Below are 17420 nucleotides of genomic sequence, written 5' to 3' on the forward strand. Positions count from 1 at the left end.
AGCTTGGACAGGCAACTTAACTTCTCTGTGGCTCCCCTCGTCAGATCTACACACTGGGGTAATAATAGAGCATCCGTGAGCAGGCACGTGAAAACACACAGTGAGCGCTGGCAGCGTAAGTGCTCAATAAGTGATAAGTACACTACAAATAGCAAGAAGAGGGGGCCAGGCATTGAAGGAATATAATGTTCAAAGTGATTACTCCACTGTGAGTACCACCTGTTACTTTTTGTGGCCTTTGATCCAATCAACAGTCCCATGGAGGGGAACTGCTGCTATCCCCATTCTACAGAGGAGCCCACCGAGTCTTGGAAGTGGGCTTGGGTTTGAGCCAAACCTTGGATTCAGAGTCCTACGCTTACCCTGACCTTAGTTAGGCCTTAGTCATGGTGCTCCATAAGGGCAGGAGGCTGTGCCTACCTTCATCCGTGAAGAAGTGTGGAGGGGCTGAAGGAACGCCCACGTCCCCGGGATAAATAACTGGAGAGAGGTGAAAATGGAAGATTTTAAAGGCAGAAGGAGCTGTTGCTCTCATGGCTTGGCTCCTGGCTGCATACCTGACCAGGACACAGAGAGGATTTTAGGACCTGACAGGGCCCAGGGCACAAACCACAGAAAGTGGATCCAAATGGGTGGGCTCAGCAGCCTCCCTGATGGGGGCTTTTGAGACTGAGTGGGTGGGTGTGGGGCCCACGCTGTTCTCTCTCCCAGCAGGGATGGATGTGGCATTCAGGGACAGATGGCAGTCCCCTCAGAGGCAAATGGGCAGAGAGGAGAAACCACTGCCTCATTGACAGGAGAAGGGTCAGCCTAGGAGCAAAGCTCACAGAGAGACACTTCCCTCCTGAGCATTTCCATCACTGGGGGCCTTGCCCCCACTTCTCCCCTGGAGCAGCCTGGGGGCCCCAGTAAAGGTGGCACTGGCAGGACGGAGAGGACAAATGGGTCAGAGCTGCCCAGTGGTTCTGTGCAAGGACTGGGAATGGCTGAGCTGTCTCACCCTGGGGGACCTTAGACACTCCCTCTGTCCAGATCCCAACTGTGAAATGAAGCAGATGACAGTGCCCACCACAGGCAGCCTCAGGTCCAGGGATATTCAACTGGCATCACCTAAGTCAGGGCTGGAGTCTTCCTGCCCACTTCTCCCCTCCACTCAGTACCCACTGAGCTTTCCAGGGATCTCACTGTCATTGTGGGGATACTGAGGCCCACAAAGGTGAAAATATTCTTCTTACTATTAGTCTTGTGGAATGTCTATGGGAATATCTGAGGGGTCTGGATCCTAAATCAAGAGCTTTAATGAAGTGAATTGGGATTGGGTGGTGTGTGAGTGTGTGTGTGTGTGTGTGCTGGGATGCTTTGTTTGCCCTGGGAGGTTTGATGACAGGGAGGGGATGGATGACACTTGGTATAGGTGATGCTGGGCACTGGGGTGGTCCCGAGCCTACAGCTAAAAGAAAAAAAAAAAATCTCCACTTGGCTCACAGAAAGCTGTCCCTAGAGGCAGAGTCTCCCCATTCCTCTAAGAGCCCTGTGGCAGTCTCCTCAAAACTCAGGCACAGTCTCTGGGAAGCCCATCTCCGGAGCCCTGGACCCCTGCAGATGTGCCTATCTTCCCCTCCTTTCCCTCCCACTGCTGCAGCGTCTTCTCGGAGGGTAGAAATTGGGTGAAAGAAAGGAGCCAGAGACAAAAGGAGCTCCACAGTCTGGCCTGTGACAGGTTGAGCGACCAGACGACCCTGCTCTGCTTCCCACCTCAGCTGCACTAAATGGGGCCGCACTGAGGGAATGGAGACCAAACGCCTTGCCAGTCTGCCCGAGAGCATGGGGATGAGGGTGAGGTGTGAGGAAAGGCCACGGACCCAAAGGACCAACCACAGAATAAACAAGGACCTTTTAGCTTTGCACTCCATGGCCCTGAACCCCAACTGAAGTTTACAAGGAAAACTCTAAGCCTTTAAAACATCTTCCTGAACATCACCTCACATGATACTAAAAATAAAATGCCTCCAGATCCCACATTGAATTAAATTTATATAGAACTATAGAAGCTAGTAGATTTAAACTTGACTAGTTAACAATGTTATATTAGAGACATTTACTTCAATGCTTATGAATTTCATTTTTGCCGTGTTTTGTTTGTTTGTTTTTAGAGCCAGTAATGTTTTCTCAAGTCTCAAACCTTTCCTTATGCTCCGGAGAAAAAGCCCGCGGCTTTGTGCTTATGTTTTGAGGGGTGGTGGCTGTGGGTGGGGTTGGGTGGGTGACGGCCTGTCCCCCTCCGCCAGCCTCCTCAGGTCCTTCGGGAGGCGCCAGATTGTGTGGGCGGCGTCGCCTGGGGACAGTCGGATGGGGCTCCCACCCGGCGGAGGGCAGAAGCGCCTTCTTGGCTGGCTAGGGAAGCTGCGCCGGAGTGGCCTCCTCCCCTCCCCCAGGTCGGGAAGGAGGCCGCCCAGGGCTCTCCAATTGGAGAGCCTTTCATCTCTTTGTTTTTACAGTGATTAACCCGTCCGAGTGCGCTCCGAGCGTGGCTCCAGGCAGCGCAGGGGGAGGGGAGAGGAGGGCTGGGCAAGCGAAGTGAGGGAGGGGGGCCCTGGGCTTTGTCGCTTTCAGGGAACTCTGCTGCCATAGCAATGGGCCTTTCTAAGGCCTGACTTTGATTTCGATTCCATGAAAGAGCCTGTCTGCCCAGTCTCGCGAGTGGAGAGGGCGTTCCGTCTTCCTCAACCTTGCCCCGCGCCCCTCGGACTTGGGGAGGATAGGATGCAGCAGCAGGGCCAGGATCGCCGGGCCTGCAGGTGGAGGAGGTAGAGGAGCCCGGGACTTAATTTTGGGTACACCTCACCCCTCCTAGGGTCCACCAGGATGGGCGCCTGGCCTTGCGCGCCTGTTTCCCTGGGAGCCACTTCGTCTCCCCGGGCGTCGGGGCTGGAGGGAGGCGAGCGGTCCAGCCCCTGTTCGGCCGTAGGGAGGCCAGGGCACCTGCCGGTCTTTCCACCTCTGCATGCATTTCACACTTTCTATCCTGTTAGGCGTCCGCACTCCCATGCCAATGAGGACTCCCCTTCCCACCCCTGTTTTTTATGTCATGTGGATTTAATCTAGTTAGACGATTTTATGCTTAAAATTGCATTGTTAACAGCAATTGTTTAAAAGTGGGCCGAGAGCGAGGGCGCCCAATCTTTGAACCGGTCGGGTTTCGCATGTCTCCGCTCCGCGCCCGTGGAGCGCTGCACAAAATCGTCTAGCGCGGAGCAGGGCGGGGAGGGGGAGAGACACAAAACAATCCTCGGGCTTTCTCGCTACTGAGCCTTCGGGGCCGTTTCCCCAAGCGCTAACAGATGCAAATGTCTCTGCAAACATTGCACAAAGCTATTCAGAGAGAGGCAGCCTCTCGCGGCCTCAATAGCCCTTTAAACCTAGTCCAGTTACCCTCAAGTAGAGGTAAAGGGTCCTCCACACGCATTTTTTTTCACTTTGGCTGGAACGGGGCGGAGGAGGCGAGGGCCTTGGGGAGCGAGGTATGAGGGCTGCTCTGGTTCAGCAGTTCGTGCCATCGACCCCAGCTGCAGCTCTCGGAAGACCCGCAGGAGGGTGCGGTGGCTCGGAGGACTATGCGCTTCCGGGACCGCGGTGCAGCCGAAGCTGGGCCGCGGATATGCGAGCACCGGAGAGGCCCCGGGGCCTTTCAGGCCCACAAAGGCCGCGCTGAATCGCGACGCGCACGATAGCATGAAAGGGCTCGCTCAGACCTTACTGCAACACAGTAAATTCATCCTCCGAGGGGACTAATAAGCTTTTAACGCGCAACGCTCAGCGGTGAGAGCGGGCGTGCGCCCTGCTGACCCCGCGCGGTACGCAGACTCAGTCTTTCAGAGTCCCTTGGAGGCCCAAGGGCAGCCGCTGCACGGAGGACCAGGCATTTCCTTCTAACCTCGCCAGCAGAGGAGCCTGGGGCCTGCCGGTGCAGTCCTTAATGCACCCCAAACTCACGTGGGGCTCGCGACCCCGGAGGCTCGGCATTTCCTGGACTTTCGGAAGACGATGTCGGGACCTCTAGACTCCAGGCTGAGCGAGGAAGAAGCTCCAGTAAAAGTTGCCAGCGTAGGCGCGGTCTTAGCCAGTTGTGGCCAAGCCGCCGCCATCTCCGGTTCAGGGCCGGGGCTTCTTTCTGTAGCCGCACGCAGCAGGCGCTCTGGACACGATGGGCGGCCTAGCCAGAGCCGGCACGTGCGCCGAGGGCCCGGAAAAGCCCCTTCCACGTTCGCCCTCTTCCCCGCTCTGGGAGACCTACTTCCATGTCACCCACATTTGCTGAAGCCCCTGGGGTTCTGCCCTCACCCAGCTTCCGGCCTGGTGGTCTCAAGGACAGAAATCAAGCTATACATAGCTCCAGAGACCCACGAACCCTTCCTTCACAGCTAAGCGAGAGTGGTCTAAGCCAGGTAGGGAAGAAGTCGCCTCACAAAGGACGGGGAATGTTTAGGCTTCAGAGGCAGCTCGGAGGTGTATAATCTGCAGGCAGCTGTCATTCCTGAGTCCCTAAACTTTGTCTTAAGGGCAGAGGTCATATTTCACTCCCCACAGGAAGTGGCACGTGGAAAATGTTCCCCGGTGTCAGTGGAATAGATGAGTGCGTTGTGTGGTGCTCTGGGCAGGGAAGTCTCCCAAGCGCTCAGCGGTGATTGACTTTGGGTGTCAAGGAGGAAGCCTCCTAGCTTCTGGTAATAGGTCCTAGCCCCAGAGGCCATCCAGCCGCTCCTTTGTTAGAGCCGGAGTTTCGGAGTTTCGCGTAAGGCCGCAGCGCTTTCCCCACCTCAAACGCCCAATGGCATGCTACTGTGGTTATCCCCATCTTTCGGATGAGCACATCCAGGTTTAAAGTTTCCGTCGCCTGCCAAACAGTGGCAGATCCAGGATTCGAACCTTGGCTGTTGATTCCTAGGGTCTATTATGAGTTTGTTACAAACCGAGCTTCTTTCTTCTCTAACCCTACCCCCATCCGCAGCTCTGGAGACTATTTCTCCAGGCTGGGGGACGCAGCCTGCCTCCCAAGAGGCGCGTCCCTGTCGCCTCGGGCAGGTGCAGGCCAGGCGGGCGCGTGGGGCGGGGCAGGGGCGTTATCTCCTGACCGACGAGGGCCGCACATCTGTTTATCTCCGAAGCGGCGCTGGATTGGATTTCTCGATGTTTATCTCCCTCGGAGGAGCAGCGCGCTGGGGCTGCGGAGAGCGCAGCTGCGGGCCGGGCAGTGACTGACAGGTCGGGAACAGGGCCTCCCGCCCCTCCTCAGTCTGGGTGGGGGGCGCTTGGCTGCCCACCGCCCACCCCATCCTAGAGCGCTGCAGGTGAGCGTGCCGGCTGCCAGGTGCCTCCGAGTTCCTCGGTTTCTCGGCGCTCAGGCCTCCTCCTTGTAAGGAACCACTTAGCTGGGCCAGAGAGACCTCAGTGTTGACTTAGTGAGGCAGTCTAGGGCGGGGTTGGGGAGCGGGGGAGGTAGCCAGTGAAAAGATGGATGAAATCCTAATGAGTCAATTTCCTAACCTGTCAGGGAGGCAGCCTAGGGGAACCCAGGGAAGGCCCTTGGAAGTGCCCTCTGCTCTCAAGAATGCCTGGAGCTAAGAGGGGAGCCTTAGTACCCCAAAGAGGTACTGGGAGAGGGAGCTTCAAGGCCACAAGTAAGGCTGCTTCAGGAGGCTGTGAGGTCACAGGAAACCCAGAGTTGAATGTTTGTCTAACTTCCTTAGCTATATCTCCTACCCAAACCAGGCGACCTCCCCACTTTCTCCTCCATCATTGCGGTTTTTACTTATAGACACACCCACCTGGCATGGTTGTGTGGTTGATGAACCTGGGCTCCTGCCATAGGGCTGGAGCATGAAGTAGTGTTCAGGCAACCCTTGTTGCTGGTTAGGACTACTGGACCTTTGAGGAGGCAGGCTGAACCGTGGTGTTGCAACTATTGTTCACAAGGCACCTAGGATCATGGGAAAAGGTGTTTGGATTTTGTCATGCTGGGCCCCTACTTGGTACCTGTATGTCCTGGTATATTACATGAATGTCAGCATATATTGTTGACCTTAATTCTCCCTGCCCCAGTGGCTGCCTTAGAAATGTGACATGTCCCTCTAAAACTTTCATTCAGTGCCCTCACTCTAGTCAATATCCAGCTGCGCATTTTTCACTTTATGCCCCTGACGCTAAGGGACAGGTAAGCATGTCTTATCCCTTGCAGTGGTGGTCTGGAGTCTGGAATGACTGAAGACAGGACACTCAGGAGCAATCTGAGCAGTGCATACTCTTGCCAATTGCTGTGAACTCAAACTCTGTAGAGGACATTGGTTGGCCTGGCAGTGTGGATGGCCCTGTATCTTCAGTGATGAGATATAGGTGCCTGGATTTATCATTTCACCTAAATTATATATAGCTGGCTAGTGGCAATAACCCCACAGTAAACTGAAGTGTCTCTTTGATGGGTGAATGGATGGTGGCTGGCCCCATTTGGGACAAATTTCCACCTCCTCAGGCAGAATGGTCACCGACTCTGTGTGTGGGCAGGGGGGCCATAGATTGTTTCAGAGTGCCAAGAAGTGCAGACTCCCGGAAATGAAGCAGGAACTGGTATGGGAAGCCTCTGGCATCCTTCTAGCCTGTGCTGTAATGAATGTTTAATGTCAGTTGGGGCGAGTGGTGCATGAATGCTACCATGTTAGTTTCCTCACTTTTTATGTTGTTCTACAGGAGCAGAGCATGGCTTGTATGAATGCTTATCAAATCAGAAACCACAGCTTCCATGGAGGGCCACCAGCAACAAAACTGGTTCTCATACAGTGAAAAATGAGGCAGCCCAAGGCTGCAGTGTGTTCTGCTACTTGTGTATTTATCTTTTCCATAAGCTGCGCTGCACTCGGGTGTAGTTCTCCCTGGCTGGGACCTCTGCTGGGAGACCAGAGGGGAAGGGAAGGTCTTACCAGTGCCCTATTTCTTGTTGATGAGTCATGATGAGGCTGTTACAAAACAAAGCCTGTTTCAAGAAATGAGTAGTTTTGGCTGATTCAGGCTTCAAGATTTGAAATCTGTTTCCCTTTTGTGAGTTAGAGTGGCTCCTGCTAGCAGTGGTCATTAACGTTGGTGTCTGCCAAGTCAGAGGCCCAAGCAGGCCAAGGCAGGCATGGCTTTCTCTTCCCAACTATCACACACAGGTGGAACTTAATCCATGATTCCCATGATTTCTGAAGCAAATCTTTATGTTTTGTTTCAGAAGAGACCTTAATGGCCTCTTACCAAGAAGAAGCTTAAAAGATTTTCTCTCTAACAACCAGGTCCTGAACATCTTGAGGTGAAGAGTCAGGAATGGGAGGAATTTAACCACCCAGAGTTGCTGGCAGCTGCAAGGGGAAAGCCTGGAGATGTGTTTGAGAAACAAGCTCCATAGAGGTGGCTTAACTGAAGAGAGGAGAGCAGATCCATGAGGCTGGAAAGACGGGCTTGGGGAAGGACTAAGGAGTCAGTGCATAGCCTTCTCTGTCCTCTGAAGCCTTGAGAATATTTGCTTTTAGAGAGAGATAAATGCAGAATATCCTGGGCACATCCCCAAGCCCTGCCAAGAGCTGAAGCCAGGGCTTAAAGCATCACGTGTGAAGGCCCCTGGGCAGTGCCCTGGAGAATCCCGGCAGAGGCTCCCCATCTCTGGTTATTGGTTCAGCTCTCCACATACCGCCAGTCTCTCCATCATGTGGGCCACAGCGTTGTGCTGGCTGTGGCTACTCCCTGTTCTGCATCCCATTGTAACAGACCCCTTTTAGACCAAGTCCTTTGAGTTGGAACAAGAAGACAAAGGCTGGCCCTTCAAGGAGAGGCTTCTCTTTCTAAATATTTGCTCTGCTGCCCTGATTAATCATTAAGGCTTCCTTTGTGTGGAGCTGCACAGGCACAAGTCATTGACCCCCCAGCCCACCATGCTTGACATGGCCAGTGGTTCAAGCCTCCCCATCCTTCTCCTGCCTCCTTTAGGGGTAAAAAGATGCGGAGGCTTGAACCACTTCTCCCTTCTTGCCTTCTGGAGAGGCCCTGGGCCAGCCACTGGCTTGCAATGCTCAAGAGGCACCTCTGACAGTGTAGGTTTATTTTCTTTCTTTGTTTATATGGTCAAAGGATATTTGAAGATTGAAAGTTTGCTAAGCATTTTAGGAGCCCATTCCAAGGCAGCTCACATTCCTTCAACAAATGTTGATTGAGTACATGTGTGAGATGGGCCTTGTCTTTCCTTCCAGAGTCCTTAGAACCCAGCATAAGCCAGATGCACAGGAGGTGCTTACAAAAACCGAGAGAATCACACAGCAGCCACGGGAGGAAGTCATCAGATAGAGAGGAGATTCCTTGTCTACCCTAGCAAGCTCTACTTCTCACAGTTTTACTGCATAGGGTTCTGACGTCACGTCCTAGGCAGGTTTAGCTTTTTGTTTCTGTAGAAGACATTTTCTGGAAAACTGCATAAGTTAGGTTGTTGTAAATTGGAACCTTGGAATTGTCCCAGACTCCTAGAAATGAGATAAGAGGTGGGAGAGTCCTTATCCAAGTGGTTTAAACAGCAGTAAACATTTGTTACCTCATGTTTCTGTGGGTCAGAAGATTGGAAATGGCTTAGCTGTGTGGTTCTGTTGTGGGGTGTCTCATGCAGTTGCAGTCAAGATGTCATCTGAGGCTGCAATCTTTTGAAGAGGTGACTGGGAATGGAGGAGCTGCTCCCAAGATGGCATGCTCACATTGTGAGCAGTTGGTGTTGGCTGTTGGTGAGGGCCTAGTTCCTCACTTTGTGGACCTCTTCATTGGGCTGCTTGAGTATTCTCTAGACATGGCAGCTAGCTGGCTGCCCCCAATGCAAGTGTTCCAACAATGGCAAGAAAAATGCCACAATGTCCTTTCTGACCCAGCCTTGAAAGTCATAGTCCATCATTTCTGCAACATCCTTGTATTAGTCTGTTTTCACACTGCTGATAAAGACATACCTGAGACTGGGAAGGAAAAGAGGTTTAATTGGACTTACAGTTCCACATGGTTGGGGAGGCCTGAGAATCATGGCGGGAGGTAAAAGGCACTTCTTACATGGCAGCAGCAAGATAAAATGAGGAAGAAGCAAAAGTGGAAACCCCTGATAAACCAATCAGATCTCGTGAGACTTACTCACTATAATGAGAATAGCACGAGAAAGATGGGTCCTCATGATTCAATTACCTCCCCCTGGGTGCCTCCCACAACATGTGGGAATCCTGGGAGATACAATTCAAGTCGATATTTGGATGGGGCCACAGTCAAACCATTTCAATCCTATTGGTCAGCCCTGATGAGTGTAGGAGGGCAGTACACAAGGGGCTGAATCCTGGGCGATGAGGATGACTGGGATGGTCTTAGAGGCTATCTACTGCACCTTTTAACATAGGATATATTTTTTTGTTTATTACACTTATTTTTCATTGTTTTTCTTTCACTACTAGTTCTTTGAAGGCAGGGTTCTTTGTCTTTCTTTGTTTACCAAGTTTCTAGAGTAGTGCCTACCACATGGAAGGCATGAAATAGATATTTATTGAATTGCATTAATTTGATTTGAGTCATGTCCAAACAAAAATCAGTTCCCCCACCTGAAAGGGGTGGGGGAACTGGTAATTAGTGCCTCTGATTTGTGTTTTTAAACCAAAGAATCCACTGCACCTTATTGCTGCTTATTAGATATGTCCAGTGTTTGCTATGTTGTCCTTTTTATTTTATTTTTAAAATAAGGCACTCTTGTATTTGAATGTAGCTACTCAGCAAGATTTATAGGGACATAATCCTGTTCTTCTACTCTACAGGAAATAAAATAAAAGGGATCTTTTAAATCTTTCTGTTCTTCAGTTTCCTCATCTGAAAAATCGAATATTGCTGGCTATATCCTAGGGTGTTTTTAATGATTAAATGAGATATGGATTAAAAGTAAAGGACATCTCATACAGTAAGCACCCAAAAAAATAAACTATATCAGTCAATTTTAGAGGTCATTGAGTAGGGAAACAGGCTGTGAGAAAGGTGGAGAAATCCTCTCTGGAGCTTTTAGGACTACCTGGATAATGCATCAGGCATGTTGTTCTGTGCCAACCCACACTGAGGCTCCTGCTGACTTGGATGACTGGAAACAACCTGGACGCCATTTAGGAATCTTCCTGGGCAAGTTGAAGAAATTGTGGGATCCACTTGCTAACTCAAGAGCACGTTTAGCAGGTCATCATTTGAAATCCTGTAGGTACTGGTCCTGGGTTTGCAGAGATGATAGAAGTGCAATCTCTGGCCTCAGGGGACTCACTGTCTTTAGGGAAAGACGGACAGATAAGCCACTCATTCTGATATAGTGGTCAGTGCCGTTGTTGAGTCCTTGGACCCTTGGGGAAATAAGTGGTGCAGAGGCAGCATTATAAATGGGGTGATATGAGCTGAGTTTTAGGGTTGGGTGAGAGTTGGGAGCATAAATGATAGGAAGCAGGGAAGGGTGTGTCCCAGCAGAGGAAACGGCTTGGGCAAAGGCCTGCAAACATGATATACGTAGGGGGAGGGAGCACATGGAGGTCGTAAAGACAGATGAGGCTGAAGGTACAGATGAAATAAACAGGCTGTAATTTTATCCTGTAGGATTTTCATTCTGTACCCCTGGAAATAGTTAAACGAATAGTGAGTGTGTCAGACTTGTATTTTAAAACCCACTGGTGGCCTTCTGGAGGACAGCCCAGAATGGGTGAGACCTGAGGCAGGGAGATGAGAGGGGAAGCTGTGCAGGGACCCTGCAGTCATGGGTAGAAATCATGGATTGCAGGATTCCACTGGGCATGACCCAGGGACCCGCCTAGTCTCATCTGGAAGAAGAATCTAAGGTTTCTTCCCTGATGGTCTGCCCTAGTTACTGCCAGTGGAGGGAGTCCTTGGGGGACCACCTTACTATTCAAAAGTGGAAAGCAAGGGAGGCAGGGATTTGGCCCAGTGACTTTGCACCTGCTTTCTTCTACCGGAGGGGAGGACGCCCATTTCAGAAGAGAAGTCCACAACCCCCTATTTTCTCCTTAATCCCATTCGAAATGCTACTGAAGCCTTTACAATGACCCTCTACTTACTCCCAGCATTTAATTTTATGCCTGGCTCATTGTACACTTGGGATAAAGATGATGGTTGCATGATTCATATCTTCTGGAGACCATGGCCTAGGACCCACCAATCTTTACTTCCTCCATAAAACGTAGCACAGGGTCTAGCTCTTTTAGCAAGACCCAGTAAGTAGATGACATTGGCAAATGAATTCAAGCACTGCTTTCAAACCCTTTCTGCAGAGAAGGTGTGGGCCACATTTACACATACATGTACACATATGTGCATGCCTCCCCCCCGCACCCAACCCCAAGCTATTTTCCAGAATGGGATTTAACGGATCAGTCCCCACCCCATTCCCTCCCCACCCTGGGTTCATAACCAGGGAAGCGAAAGATGAGCTGAGTGCTTTTTCTTTTGAGTCAAATGACTCAGATCTCAGTTAAAGGGAGACACATCTGTCATGCTTAGCCTGGGGACTTTGGGACAGGTCTCTGGGGCCAGCCTGCAAATCTTGAACCAACTCACTCCCTGTGATGGGTGATAGGGAATCCTCCACCTGACCACGCAGGGACAGAGGGGACCCTGAGTCTCCTGTGCCTCTTCCCTCCGCTGCTGGATCCGTTCCTGGTGCTGGGTTCTCACTGTAGAGATCCTCATCTCCCACTCTGTGTGTGACGCAGAGGCGGGGGACATGTGTCAGGTTTTTGTGGTGCAGAAAATCTGGCAGTCGTGAGTTTATTCCTGAGGCAACCATCTGCTGAGTGTGTTCTTGAGGATTATGATACATTTTTTTAAAAGCATTTGGGGAGGTGACAGGGTGAAAAACTAGTGATTCCTTCTCCACCTCTTCCCTGCTGTTCTTGGAGCCACGCAGAGTGGGGCCTTGGCATCCTGAGGCAGGGTGCACCTGGGAGTTAGATCTAGTCTCAGGTCTGGCTCTGCCACTTTCCTGACTCTGACCTTTAGTCTGTTTCTATCATAAAATGAGACAAACATATGCCTGCTGTTCACCTGAGGACCCAATGAGTCACTGTATGCACGAAGTCGTATAAACTGTAGGGTGACTTGGGCCTGCCATTTGTTGATGGTGCTGAAGCAGAACCTAAGAGCCAGCGTTCAACTAGGACCAGGCATGCTGCAGCTTTGGGACATCAATGCAAGGTGTCGCCACAGCTTTCGCTTCCAAGCATGGATGGCAGGGAAGCTGGGATGCAGCTTTGGAAGCTGACCTTTGGTTATCAACAAATTAAAATTCACTGATTGCTAAAGGGGGTGGGGAAGAGAAAGGATGAAGCCGGCACCTGCTCTAATGGGGTGGGTGAGCGTGTCCCCTGCCCCCAGCTGCAGCATCCTGGCTTGGCCTCAGAGTCTGACAAATGTCTTTTCTCACAGAAGAAAGGAAGGAGAGGGGGGAGCAAGGCTTCAAGCTGAGCCACAGAAGGGAGTACAAGGTTGAATCAGATGACCCCACCTGCTCTTTCCCACCCCTTTGTAAATACTTCAGATCCCAGAAGAAAAGGAGCATTTTCCCCAGGAAATGTAACCAACCATTCTGGTTTACCCAGGACTGAGGGGATTCCTGGGATGCGGGACTTTCAGTGTTGAAACAGGGACAGTTCCACGTGAACTAGGATGGCAGGTCACCCTACCCCCAAGGTAACTGCCTCCAGATAGTTTATTACTTCTGAATTGATTGCTCAGCTGATCCCTTTATTTACTACAGGAGAAGCAACTTTACTCCCCCTCCCACCCCATCCCCAGGAATAGGAGAACAAGGAGACTCCATTTCATCTTAGATTTCTGCATTGGAAGCACTGTGATTGGTATCAAGGAATGGATGATGGATGAAGCATGCTCTTTGATTAACTGAAGGTGATCTACATAGGTCACGGTGAGATGTGTTGGAAGATATAAGGCCCGTTAAATGCATAATTCATGTGAAAATGGTGAGCTTAAAGGATGTTCATCCAGCTCTGCCTGAAAAGAAATCTGAGATAAAATGGATATGTGTTTACCTTTTTTGCTGGATTTGTAGCTGGTAACCTTGGTATGTGAGGGTTGTAAATGCATGTGACCGGGGTTGTGTGTTATGGTGGGAAAGGCCTGGATTTGGCAAGTTGATCCTCATTTGAGTCTTTGTTTTTCCAGTTATTCTCTTTCTTCTCAGACAATTATTTCACTGCCCCCAGCCTTAGTGTTCATATCTGCAAAATGGGTAACATACTTACCACAAGGTTGCTTTGAGGATTAAATGTCACACCACCTATAAAGTGCTTGGCATGCAGGCACAGTGGCTCATGCCTGTAATCCCAGCACTTTGGGAGGCCAACATGAGATGATCACTTGAGGTCGGGAATTTGAGACCAGCCTGGCCAAAATGGTGAAACCCCATCTCTACTAAAAATAAAAAAATTAGCTGGGTGTGGTAGCAGGCACCTGTAATATCAGCTACTCGGGAGGCTGAGGCAGGAGAATCGGTTGAACCTGGGAAGTGGAGGTTGTGGTGAGTCAAGATCGTGTCACTGCACTCCAGCCTGGGCAAAAGAAGGAGACTCTGCCTCAAAAAAATGAATAAATAAAATAGAATAAAATAAAGTGCTTGGCATGATCCCTGAACATAGTAGAGACCTGACACCATGACATCCCTCACATCTCTCAGGGACCTTAACTTTTGCTTTGGTAATATATGCTTTTCTAACTTTTCATTCTTAGCATGTTTTGTAATATTTGCTTCATACGATGGAACATGCATAAGACAAACATAAATTACAACACAAAACAAGCATCCAGAAACTTATCACCCAATCTAAGATCTAGAACGGGGTCCCCAATCCCCAGGCCATGGGCCTATACCGATCCATGGCCTGTTAGGAACCAGGCCACAGATCAGGAGGTGAGTGGTCGGAGTTTTGTCTGTATTTATAGCTGCTCCCCATCACTCACAGTGCTCCCTGAGCTCTGCCTCCTGTCAGATCAGTGGCAGCATTAGATTCTCCTAGGAGTGCAAACCCTATTGTGAACTACACAAGCGTGGGATCTAGGGTGTGCACTCCTTATAAGAATCTAATGCCTGATGATCTGTCACTGTCAAGTTGCAGGAAAACAAGCTCAGGACTCCCACTGATTCTACAGTATGGTGAGTTCTATAATTATTTTATTTTAGATTACCATGTAATCATAATAGAAATAAAGCGCACAATAAGTGTAATGCTCTTGAATCATCCTGAAACCAACTCTTGACCCTGGTCCGTGGAAAAATTGTCTTCCATGAAACTGGTCCCTGGTGCCAAATAGGTTGGGGACCATTGATCTAGAGCATTCATTTTCCAGGGCTGCCATAACAAATTACCACAAACTGGGTGTCCAAAAACAAAAGAAATTTATTCTCTCACAGTTCTGGCCAGAAGTCCAAAATCAGGGTACCAGTAGGGCTCAACTCCCTCCGAAGGCTCTGGGAAAGAATCCTTTCTTGCCTCTCCCAGCTTCTGGTGGTTCCTGGCATTCTTTGGCCTGTGGAAACATAAATCCAATCTTTGCCTCTGTCTTCACTTGGCCTTCTTTCCTGTGTCTGTGTCTAAAACCTTCTACTTCTATCTCTTAAAAGAACACCCGTCATTGGACATAGGGCCCACCCGACATGCAGGATGATGTCAGCCTGAGATTCTTAATTACAACTACAAATAATGAATTTCCAAATAAGGTCACATTCACAGTACTAGGGGTTCGGACATATCCTTTTGAGGGGCACTCTTAAACCAACTACGATCATCATTACCAGTGGGTATCCCTCTGCTGCTGCTTTTTCCATTAATGTTATATTTCTTAAGAGTCAGTCATGTTGATGTAAGTAGCTGTAGTTCATTCATGCTTAATACTCTGTTGGGTGCTGGTACCCCAATGCATTTATCCATTCTCCTGAAAATGGATATTCAAGGTATTTCCACTTTGAGGCATCATAAACCATGCTTCTTTATCTCCTGGTGCTCAAGTACAAACGTTTATCTATAATGTAAGACTAGGAGTTGAATTGCTGGACCCAGGGTAATGGATGAATAGCATTTTGTAGGATGATGTCAAATTGTTTTCCGAAGTGATTATACCGATTTGCATTCCCATAAATCAAGTACAAGATGCTCAAAGTGAGTTTTTTTTTGGTTCAGGAAATGTAAACAGTTCAGGATTTGTCTTCTCTGTGATGATGAGCATTAGATGATAAGACCTCTTCTCTCCTGATTTTTTCTCTATAGAAGATTTTTTCTAGTAGGTCTCTGCCCACGGACAGAAAGTGCTAGGCTCTGAGTCTCACCTGGTTTTGGCCACATAGGCCCTGCCTGCTCTATAAATCCATCTTAATGGGTCATTAGAGGTGCCTGGAAACTGTAATTATGGTATAGCATTTCACAGGCTTACAATTGAAGGCTGTTTTCTAGACGCCCAAGTGAAGTCTATTGTGGACTGATGCATCTCAGAGAGTTTGCACCCAATATAGTCAATAATGAATGTAAAAAGGTGCTTGCCTTTAGCACGAGGGAACTCTTACTGTGAGGGCAGTGGTATAGGCATCACCTAGTTGGTTGGAATGACATGTATCAAGGCTGGCCGAGTGGAAGGTATGCTGATGCCCCATGAGAGTCAAAGTAGAATGGTATATTCTGGGGGGCTTTTTCTGTAGAGGGAAGAGGGACAAAACACCATTTGTCCCAGTTAGATCACAGAGCCCTCACTACAGGGACAGAATATGAGCACAGTAAAGGATTCTAATAAATCCTCCTGACTGATAGGGAAACTGAGACCCAGAGAGAAGATGTAATCAGCACCTGCTGTCAATGTAGGCCTTAGAGAGAGCTGCATCTTGTTTTGAAAGCCTAGCTAGTTGTCTTAGGTTGCCTTATCTGAAAGCAGAACTGGATCAGGTATTCTTGAGCAAGCTATTTATTAAATGAATGCTTCCAGGTTAAACTTACACAGGATATTCAGGGGAAGACCTAGACAAAGTTGTGGGTTCAGCTGACGTCCAGCCTTAGCCTGATTTTTTTTTCCCCTCTAGAGAAACCAGAAAAGAAGGCTGATCTTATAGGAGGCTTTGGAATACGAATAGTGCCTCGAGACTGTTCCACCATGTACCCTCATTGGTGGGTCATTGGCTGCAGGCTACCCCGAGGGAATGGAGTAACTCCCCATGCGATCCCTTGTTCCCTGCAGCTGAAGGCAATTCTGTTAGCAGCCAGCACTCACAGCAGCTGATGTGATTATTATTTGGGTTGGGGAATGGTGTGTGGTCAGGGGATGATGATTTGCTTTGTGCAGATTCTACTGGTCACCATTAATACCAACTCATGCTTTAGACATCAGCTCCATGAGAGTAGGAATCAGAAATGCAGAACTAGGGAATTAAGGCAAATGTGCGTCATCTCCCCCTTCTCTTAGAGTCTGTCACCTCCTGTCGTGGCAGGCGAGATGGTGACACTCTGTTGGTGCATATTTTATTAGACTGCCTTGCCCCCAGAAGCTCCACCCATTTTTCTCTTTCTCCTTGGCCAGGAAGGTCCCTGGAAGAACTCTCTCTCTAAATTGTGGGGAGAGCCAAGCAGGCAGGGCCTCTCTCTTTGGGGGATTTTGGGGCATTAACAGGATGTGGCTAGAGCAGCAGCTGAGACTCTCTCAGAATTCAGGAAAACAGAAACTACTCCCAGGATGTCAAACATAGGGAAAGTGTACCAGTGAAGGGGAATGCAGAATAAGTGGGGACTGGAGCTGTTGCGATTTGGATGTAAATAATCTCTTTGGCCCACAGACTGTTAAGTTACTTGGGTAGAAAAGGATGTAAGCACACCAGAGGTGAGAGCCAGAAGGAGCCTGTTAGTCCACCCCTCACCTCACACATCTCTCATCTCCTCTCTTCCTCTTTTCCTGACTTTGCATCCCTTACCAAGAGGCCTGAAAGGGCAGATGGGCAGGGACTGTAGTCATCCTGCAAGAGACGACATCAGACTGTAGAGATGAGCTGGGGTTGGAATTCAGAAGGAAAACATTCTGTTGCTGTTATTCCTGCTCAGAGGATGACATCCCTTTCCAAGAGGGTCCCCAGTAGAGTGTGGGGATAGAGAAAGGAGGCAAGTTGGTTCTCTTCCCTTCCTATCCTAGTGGTGTCTTTCAGCTCTGCCCCTGGCTTTGCTCACAACAGCTGCTGCAACCACTTACTTCATCCAAGAGAGCAGAGCTTGGTTCTTATGCCAGAGTGCAAGGATCCCACATTTCTACACTCCTCCCTCTCCGCAGCTATCTGCTAGAGCACCTTTGTTTGCAGAGAA

This window comes from Papio anubis, chromosome 5, assembly GCF_008728515.1.
Source record: "Papio anubis isolate 15944 chromosome 5, Panubis1.0, whole genome shotgun sequence".
NCBI lineage: Eukaryota > Metazoa > Chordata > Mammalia > Primates > Cercopithecidae > Papio > Papio anubis.